At 45.1% G+C, this 10,371-nt stretch overlaps 1 protein-coding gene across 1 annotated transcript in view; it reads left to right on the forward strand.

Moving 5' to 3' along the window:
• The window catches only part of rai1 (retinoic acid induced 1), a 56,485-nt gene that overhangs the window by 33,007 nt on the left and 13,107 nt on the right, over positions 1-10,371 (forward strand). The gene's annotated exons all lie outside the window — the stretch shown is intronic.

The raw sequence follows: 10,371 nt of genomic DNA on the forward strand, positions 1-10,371 counted from the left end.
AGATGGAGTAAAGTATTCCCCAGTCTGGTACTCAGGTAACTGTTGAGAGTAGAGGAGAGAGCAGGCCATCAAGGACACCTTCTTGGAAGATTCTAGGAGGCACAAATGCAGTGAAGCAGTAACAATACCTAAAGGCATCAGGGAAGCCTGCTCGGTGGATGATGTCTTTAAAAAGAAAAAGCTCCAAACATATGTGTTCACTTTAGCCTTTAAGTTGGCTAACACGTTCTCAATGCATTCTGATGCATCTTAAACTGCCACCTGATTTTAGGTGATCATTATTAAAATGATCCTATCGCTGCCATTATTTCAGGTTACAATCCCAATGTGAATAAGAACTTTCCTCCTTTTAATGCATCATCTTACATTTTCATCTATTTTATATTCTTTGTCTATTATATGTACATTTTATGTCTAATTTTATTAGATATCAATTATCTACTGTGAAGCACTTTGGACTGCAATTCTTGTATGAAAGGTGCTCAACACATAAAACTTCTATTAATTTAAGATCCAGGAACGTATACTATCAAGACTATAGATTAAGACAAACACAGTCACATGCAGGGACGTGCACAGGTACGGGCTAATGTTGCCCGGGCAATGGTCCTTTTGCCCTTTTTGGCTGACCTGCCCCTCTGGAGAGAGCGAGAGTTTTTTTTCTTTCCTGTTGTGACCGAATCAACATGATAAGCCCACAATTAGTATTGTAGCGTCTCGCTGCGATCTGCCCCAAGTCACCTGACTTTGTTTACAATCGGACAGCTGAAAGCAAAGGACAGCCCTCCGGCCTAATATGGCTATGGTGATCATACCAATTGCCCGCCTGGTTTTGGTGGCAAATCCCCGGGTCAATCTGTCCCCAGAAATGTCCCCGTTTTTAAATATGCTTATATTGATTGTGAGTTCTTCTCATGGCAGTTTGAGTATAGGGGACGGACCAGGTGACTTTACTTCTTCTTGAAACCGTCGGTTAATTACAATGACAAAAAAAACGAAATATACTTGTTATTGTGCTTCTGTCTTTCTGTGTCTTTCCATCTACATTCAAACAGAATTGTCCCCATTTTTACTTTAATAGTTAGTTACATTAGATATTTTAATGAGATATGGACTGCAAAACAAAAAATGTCCCTGGTTTTCATTTAGAAAAAAATTCAAAAGGCCTAAAAAATTTTTTCGGGGGGAAGCCCTTCTTCTAGTTTAGAGCAATAGCCCCTCCAAATGTCTATACACGTCCTTGGTCACATGCATGCACACACATACGTTTTCAGGTTGAAGTGGGGCAGAGGGAGAGAAGCAGGAAAAGTTACTGCATGAGGTTAAAAGGACAGGTGCAGGCAGGTGTTCTGGAAACAACAGGAAGCCAGTTATTGGCCCGCTGATATGACCCGAGTAACAACATGGTCAGCATTTAGAGCTGCAGCAGTGGCTGTGACACTCCGCTCATGGAGGATATTAAGGTACTTAAAACACTTACAGCAGAGAGACCGATAGCCGCATTTTGTTTAAAACATGTTACTGCTTCTTCCCGGAGTGCTAACTCAGTCAAATATGAACACATAGAGGTTAAACATATATTTGAATATTCAGTGTGACTTACCCGTACGGGTTGTTCAACTTTCTCCAAAGTCCATCGCAAATGAAGTTCCATAAATCAACTTTGAAATCCTAGAAAAAAGACGCTCCTTTTAATTCCAGAACTTGCCTGAGGATCATCACGTTTTTCGATTTTCTTCAGTATAAAAAAATACAAACAAGTGATAGTTGTACATTCATGGGTAGACTGCAAACAGGAACGTCTTGCTGTTAATTCGGCATAGGTTTAATGGTTCAAATTTGCCCAAATATAAAAGATATAGGCTTAATAGAAAATGTGGCTAAAGTTGTAGCCAAACGATTCCGAATGCACCATTTCACTTTCTGTTAACACCCTAAGCATCATGGGAATGTATGCAACTTCTCTTTAATTAATGGCACATGTATCTTTCTTTCTCTTGGATTACAATGCACTTTCTGTTTACATTTTGGCAAATTTTAACCATTGAACAAATTAAAAGCAAGCCATTCATGTTAGCAGATAACTATCACTGGATGTGTTTAATACTGAATAAAAGCTAAAATAAAGTGATGATTCTCAGGCGAGTTCTGGAATTACCAAAGCATATTTTTCTTTTTCCCCTAATAGAGGCAACCTCGCACTCACTCATTCGTATTTTATAGGCAACCACCTGCAGAGGGCAACATCTGAGTCTGCTCATCCCCAGTACAAATCTCTCCTCCAGGCTATGGGTTCAATGTGCCAGAGCAGTGAGCTGCCTGCCACCTAAGACAAGGTCAGAGGGACACACATATGTACACACACAGCACTGCCAGCATCTGCACAGTGGCTACAGGGCAAGGACAGGGTATGAAAGATAGAGGACAGCGGAGGACAGGGTACGACTTAAAGGACACGGAAATGAGAACTGAGAGGAAGAGGTAGTGTGTGTTGGGGAGAGACAGCAGGAGTGACACGGCATCATCAATTAGATGAACCGAAGTGGCACAAAGAGGGAGCAGGTGCAATCAGAGTGTGTGTGTGTGTGTGTGTGTGTGTGTGTGTGTGTGTGTGTGTGTGTGTGTGTGTGTGTGTGTGTGTGTGTGTGTGTGTGTGTGTGTGTGTGTGTGTGTGTGTGTGTGTGTGTGTGTGTGAGTGAGAGAGAGAGAGAATTTGTGCACACATGTGAGTACGTGCGTGTACGTGTAAATGAGCGCAGGGATTGAATGTGGAACACACCTTGGGCCCCAGCAGGGATTTCACACAGAACCTGTTCCAACACCCTCTGCTTCAGTGGAGCACTCCACCCCATTACCTGCAAAGGGCGTGTGTGTGTGTGTGTGTGTGTGTGTGTGTGTGTGTGTGTGTGTGTGTGTGTGTGTGTGTGTGTGTGTGTGTGTCTGTATGTGTGTGTGTGTGTGTGTGTGTGTGTGTGTGTGTGTGTGTGTGTGTGTGTGTGTGTGTGTGTGTGTGTGTGCGGCAGAAAGATATTCTTTGCTGGACCAAACCAAAATGGGTCACTGCAAGATATGAGCCATTTTACGGCTGTTCTCCAACCTCAAAACTTTGTTCCTTTGTTGCTACTGTTCCTCTCTGCATCAGCATTTGAAATAAGTTTAAAAATAAGCAATTCAGCCTTCAGTGTAAACAAGAATTTACTCGATGAGATCGCTTCTGAATGCATCTTTCTTCTTTTCTTGTCCCATTTTCCTCCTGCATTGTTTCTTTCTTGTGCTCCACAATCTCCCTTTGCTGGAGGATTCTGATGGAATACCAAGTAGCTCTGCGGCCCAATACTGTGTGTGTGTGTGTGTGTGTGTGTGTGTGTGTGTGTGTGTGTGTGTGTGTGTGTGTGTGTGTGTGTGTGTGTGTGTGTGTGTGTGTGTGTGTGTGTGTGTGTGTGTGTGTGTGTGTGTGTGTGTGTGTGTGTGTGTGTGTGTGTGTGTGTGTGTGTGTGTGTGTGTGAGAAAGAAAGAGTAACCTGTAGGGGAAAAAAACGGAATAAGTGTGTGGGCATGGTTGAGGTTATCAATACTATGGTACTATGGGAACATGAAGCCAAGGAGCATCCCATTCTCTCTCTTTGTTCTTCTTCTTTCTATTCTGTCTGTATGTCTCACTCGCTCTGTGTTATGGGAGGTTAGCTGGAGTCCACCAATGCCCTCAGTCACGCCCTCAGTCACACCCACACATCCACACATCCACACATCCACACACACACACACACACACACACACACACACACACACACACACACACACACACACACACACACACACACACACACACACACACACACACACACACACACACACACACACACACACACACACACACACACACACACACACACACACACACACACACACACACACACACACACACACACACACACACACTGCAGGGTTGTTGCAGGCAGTCAGGCTTGATCATTCAGGTGCTCAGCAAGCCCACTCACGCCAAACTGCTTGCAGGTATGAGAACATATTAGACAACGCTGGAAATGATTCATGTTTACACTCACCTACCTATTCACACATTTATTCACTTGTACATAAGCACACAGACACACAGCACGTAATGAGCAATCAGTTTTCTTTTTCCTGATTCTTGTCACATGCTCAGGTATCCACGACAACCTTTGCAGCAAACAAACAGGACCTATGTGATGTGTATGTGGCGTGCACTTGATTGCCCGTGTGCCTGTTATTTTCTCTGGCTCACCCTTCTCCATCCCCACCCGTCTCATCACTCCGTTACCATGTAAACAAAGCCAGGTTTAGTCCTTCAAAGGGCAACGCTCGGCAGCTGCCTGCTGGAGGTGACCGTACTGAAAGACAGAGGGAGAGACAGGGAGGGAAGATGGATAGAAAAAGAGATAAAGGAGCGTTGTGCGAAAGAGCAGAAATAGGGAGGGACGAATAATTTGAGGTCAAGGCTAGATGGATGGAAAAGAGAGAAAAATAAATAGGTCTACAGGATGTGTCCTTTCACAGCCCACATGCTCATCTTCCTCCCATTGTTGAGTGGGAAACAATACAGAGGTATGCCCTAGAGCAGTGCTTCTCAAAGTGTGGTCCGCGGACCACTGGTGGTCCGTGAGCGCCCCCTAGTGGTCCGTGAGTATATTGGTAACATTTCACATTTGAAATAAATAAATACACTTCAGTTTTCCACACTCTCGCGGGAATATCTCCGTAATGGAGCGAGGTTAAGTTTCTGTTGATTGCATGATATAGCCCAGCGCAACACCTTCATCACACATGTTGCCACTTGTTTGTACCGTTTTCAGGCGATTTGTAATCTGTTCTAGAAAAACAATGTGTTTTTTGATATTTGTGGAGTTAGGTGGTCCGCGAGTGTTTTTTTATTGGTTAAGTGGTCCTTGTTATGAAAAAGAGCATATGTAAAGTCATATATGTAGATGGAGCAGATTTAAATCAAAGCGTGTCTTTCAAAAGAACGCACCATGCTGACTTAATGCTGCATGTTGGAGTCTGGGTTGTGAGTCACTGAACACATACTCCCTTTTTCTGATCTCTGTGTGGGACAAACTGATCAATATGTTGCTCTCAAAGATTCAGTGATTAGGAAAAGAAACACACAGACCTTGTCAAAACAATACACACAGCAGGGTTTTCCAATTGGCAATATTCACACAAACAATGATTTGACTTCTTCCCAGGAGGCACTTGATACCAAATGATGTTCACCTGAGGCAGCAAAATTAAGTGATTCCTGATAACAGAAAATATTTGTATTTACTGTCGTGCGTCACCTTTGCCTGAAATAGTACCCCTATAGTTATATACCGCTAAGCTTTTCTTGTCGTTGTGTGATATTTTCTTCATATGCAAGGTTTTCCACTTGACTGTGTGGCTCTGTCGTTGCCATGGTGACTGCAGACCCTGTTGTTTTTGTTGTGTTTATGGCGTCACGGGTCCCAGTGTGAGGTTGTTTCTCTCGGAAAGGTCATGTGACATCACCAACCCGTCAGTCAAGGAAGAAAATAGAAACATATAGACATGCACATTATCCAGCCTAGCGCTCCTAATACATTTTATTTCTCCTTTTTTCACAAAGAGAGCAAAGAGGTAGGATGTGATTCTACGGTGTGGAGGGAATTATGAACCTTAACCACAAAGTAGATAACCGTGGAGGCCGAAGCATTCCTCTCTCTCTCTATCTGGCTTACCCACACACACATCTGCCTTTCTCTCTCTGACCTTTATTTATTATTTCATGGTGAAGCTGCCGCCCTGCGTGTCTATCTGTCTTCGTACCGTCAAGACTTTCCTCTCCTCTTCCTCCAGGTTTATGCATTTGAGTAATGTCTGTATAGAGTGTGTGGTTGGCGTTGATGTGCCGTGCCTGTGAATGTCGATGAGTCATCCTAAACCCCCGAGACAAGACAGTTGCACCTCTCTCTCTCTCACACACTCTCTCTCTCTCACACACTCACACACACTCACACACACACACACACACACACACACACACACACACACACACACACACACACACACACACACACACACACACACACACACACACACACACACACACACACACACACACACACACACACACACACACACACACAGCATTAACCTGCCTCACTCCTCAGAACCAAAATGGTCTCCCAAATCGGCCGAAGTAAGATTCACTTTCCTCAGATTTTGATTTTATTTCGTCGTTTCAGCCTCAAAACTAAAAGATAATCATGCTGGATTTAATCAAGGGAAACATTTTTTTGTTAATTTTCATTTAACGCTTTTGGCAATATATTTTGTTCATTTTAACTGTGAGGCCAGTGTAAAACATTAGGTTGTATGGAAGAAGGAAAACAAGCAAACATAGGGAGAAGATGGGTAGCGATTAACATATCAATGAGATTTGATGGAAATCTTTACATTTATGTCAGACTTAATTTATGAACAAACTGCTCAATAGTATCAGACTGTTGACATCATCAATTCAAATATTAGGTACACACTGTTGCTCACTGTCAGCCCTCCAATTGAGTTTTCTTGCTTCCTTTCCAATAGCCTCAAAGCGCCCTCCAGCACCCCCTCTCTATGTCTCTTCCTATAATCTATGTGACTGGATGCCTGTGACCCCCCGTGACCTCCAGCTGTGTGTCATGACAACAGGACGGTGACAAATGTCAGGAAAGATATTGGCTTCCTCCATCTCCTAAGCCTCTCCCTGAGGAACCCACCCACACAGCCTGGCCAGACACTGCAGAGGAGGAGGAGGAGAGAGACAGAGAGGAGCTGTCTGTCTGCCCGTCCATCTGTCTGTCTGCTCTCCCAGTGTGGGGAACCTGCAGTTATCAAGGAAAAGGGCAAAGTGTCCGCCGAGAGGGGAGGATGCTGGCAGATTTGAGAAGACAGAATGATGGTTGGAGGCATCTGAATGCTCTTTGTGCACCGTTGAAGTGTCTGTAATTAGGAAAGGGGATGGCAGCGTGCTGATTGGGAGCAGCGACAGGGAGGGCTGCTGTGTTATTTCGGAGCGTGCTGTGTTAAACAGGGTGTTAAAGTCAGATGTGTTAGACATGAGTGTGTGTGTTGAGGTGGGGGGCAGGGGCTGGGAGACAGGTGTGTTTGGGTTATTTTCGAGTGCGTTGTCGGGTTTGTCAAGGACCATGTGAGCTGAGCTTTGGTGTGCGTGGTGTTGTGATGATTTCGGAGGTGGTGGTGGAGTAGGGCTGTTTGTGAAAATGTGTGACGGGGTGAGGTTGGGTGTGTGTGTTTCCTCCCAGGCTGCTCCAGCTCCACAGCAAACTGCCTCTGCATGCATAATTAACCAGGACGACTGGGGAAGTAAACACACAGGACGGCGTTCCACCCTTCTACTCTGTATGCATCCATTTATATGTGTTTGGGTCTGTGTGTGTCTGTGTGTATCTGGATTTGCATGTGTGTGTTTGTTAGTGTCAGATAGACAGAGAGCAGGAAAAAGATTGGAACGAAAAGTGCTTCAGAGTTGATGGAACAAGAACTGTCTGTTTGTGTGTGCACGCATGTGTTTTTGTGTGTGTGTACTCGAGTGCGAGTGTGTGTGTGTGTGTGTGTGTGTGTGTGTGTGTGTGTGTGTGTGTGTGTGTGTGTGTGTGTGTGTGTGTGTGTGTGTGTGTGTGTGTGTGTGTGTGTGTGTGTGTGTGTGTGTGTGTGTGTGTGTGTGTGTGTGTGTGTGTGTGTGTGTGTGTGTGGAGAGAAAGAAGATAAATCCCATCTCAAGCTGCCTCTGAAGATGATGCGATGAAAGAGAGGGAGAGAGGATAAAAAAGGGGGGACTGTAACCAGTCGCAGCTCTGCGCATTATGAACCATCCAGCGGAACAATCAGATTCACCCTCCCCTCCTCCATCACCCTCCCCTCCCTCCTTTACACTCCTTTCCCCCTGTCCTTCCTTCCTGGTAATATTTTATTTACAGACAGAGATCTGAAAAGGTCCTCCTGGACACGTTTTAAAGGAGACACACATGGAAAAGCGCGCGTGCACACACACACACACACACACACACACACACACACACACACACACACACACACACACACACACACACACACACACACACACACACACACACACACACACACACACACACACACACACACACACACACACACACACACACACACACACACACACACACACACAGATGTGACTTTAAGGTTTACAAATCTAAAATAACAATGAAGCTGGTTATGAAGGCAGCTGCCTTGATGAGATTTGAAGTGGGCAGAGCCCAACGTAATCAATCACACTTCGAGCAGCTCATGTTTGTCTGCAGGGGTGAAGCATTTGGCTAATCACGGACCCAACCGCATAGTACGCTTGTGCACAATCTACCATTTTGCATGCAGCTATGAGCAAGTGAAATGTGTGTGTATGTGTGTGTGTGTGTGCGTGTGTGTGTGCGTGTGTGCGTGTGCGTGTGTGCGTGTGCGTGTGCGTGGTGATGGCTGCGGCTCACATTTCCCAGGAGCCCAGGTTGTAAAGCCCACTCAGTAAATCATCCGTCCTCCTCTGTCCTCTGCACCCCCTTTTACTCATCCTCCTCTTCAAACTTATCCTTCTATCACTTCTATCTTGCACCCCCCAACACTCGATATCTCCCCCAGCCTCAAATGACCCTTTCTCCCTCTCCTCCAATAAGACCCTGACACTTTGTTGTCTTTTCCTTCCGGTGCCATTCTAATATTCAGTCATGGCAAGGGGCCAATAGGAGGGAACTCAAAGTGGAAAAGAAAATGTAAAAACTGAAGGTAGAGATGAGAGAAGCTAGATTCTAGTTACAGATACCAGAAAGAAAGAAAGATACCTGAAAACATAGAAAGGGAAAAATAGGGGAAAGAAAGCATAAACACACGCAAGAAAACAATGTGGGAGTCTTTCTGTGTGCATTTGTGTGCGCGCGAAGCACTGACGGTGAGCGCGGTACGTGTGTTTGCTTCTACTACATCGCTTCTTCTCTGTGCTCAATGCTACCTGAACACATAGACAGATCAACAGAGAGAATTGGGCGATCTCAGCATGTATCCATCCCATCGTCCTCTCTCCGCTCTGACCCCTACTGAGGCACGGACATGACGTGGTGCATCCACAAATACCGCTCACAATGCCAGGGCTCTCTGTGGAAGACAGGAGGGGAAGGAGGGGGTGCAGTGTGGAGGTGGAGAGGAGACGTGATTTGAATGTAGACGGCACTCATATACGTGTTGTTGAAGGAAAGGACAGAAGGAGGAGTGAAGTTAATTGATCGGCGCAAGGGGTTCATTTGGCTTGTTTGCTTTGTTTTTAGCAAAAATGTAATTACTTATTCTTTGTTATGTGCTATTGTGGAGAAGAGCGATTGTGACAGAAACACACACAATGCAAAGATAGACATGTAGCACTCAACACTGGATCCCTGAAAGCCATGTGTCCATCGTCTCTGCTCTGCTGGGCATGCTTGGTCTGGCTGAATACCATCTTTTGTCCCCTATAAGCATCTTATTTAGGTCATTGTGTAAACAAGTAACCTCACACACAGTTTCACATACACATAGACACAGCAGGTGCTGCACCAGTAGGATGCAGGCATGGGAGATGGGAAGGTAGGAGGGAGGACAGAGAATCTCCGGGGGAATCTATAGGTGTGTGAGCTTGTGTTTGCATATGAATGTGTGTGTTTGTTGTGTGTATATCTAGGGGACTGCCAAAACTGTGGACCTGCATACATAAACACCAACAGAACTGCAAAAGCTGATAAACTCACATTCAGGCACATGCACGGTATATTCACACACTGCTTTGTTTCCTCACGCACAGATATAAACACACACAACGACACACACACACACACACACACACACACACACACACACACACACACACACACACACACACACACACACACACACACACACACACACACACACACACACACACACACACACACACACACACACACACACACACACACACACACACACACACACACACACACACACACACACACACACAGATGAATAATGCTACTGTGCCTCTGGTGGGATGCACCACTGTCCCTGGGGTGGGCTGAATGCCGGAATATTGTGCTGGAACCGGCTGACACACACACAAAACACACACACACAAAACACACACACACAAAACACACACACACACACACACACACTCAGTGCTCCGTCTCCAGGTGACTCAGTTCCTTTTATAGAACAGAACACTCTCCACCCCTCCTTTTTTTCTTCCTTTTTTGTATGAATGCATAAACACGCTCTCAAAAACACCCACACACACATGCATACACCGGAAAGAGATAACAGATAGACACAGCC

Source organism: Notothenia rossii (genome assembly GCF_949606895.1).
Source record: "Notothenia rossii genome assembly, chromosome: 8".
NCBI classification, from domain to species: domain Eukaryota; kingdom Metazoa; phylum Chordata; class Actinopteri; order Perciformes; family Nototheniidae; genus Notothenia; species Notothenia rossii.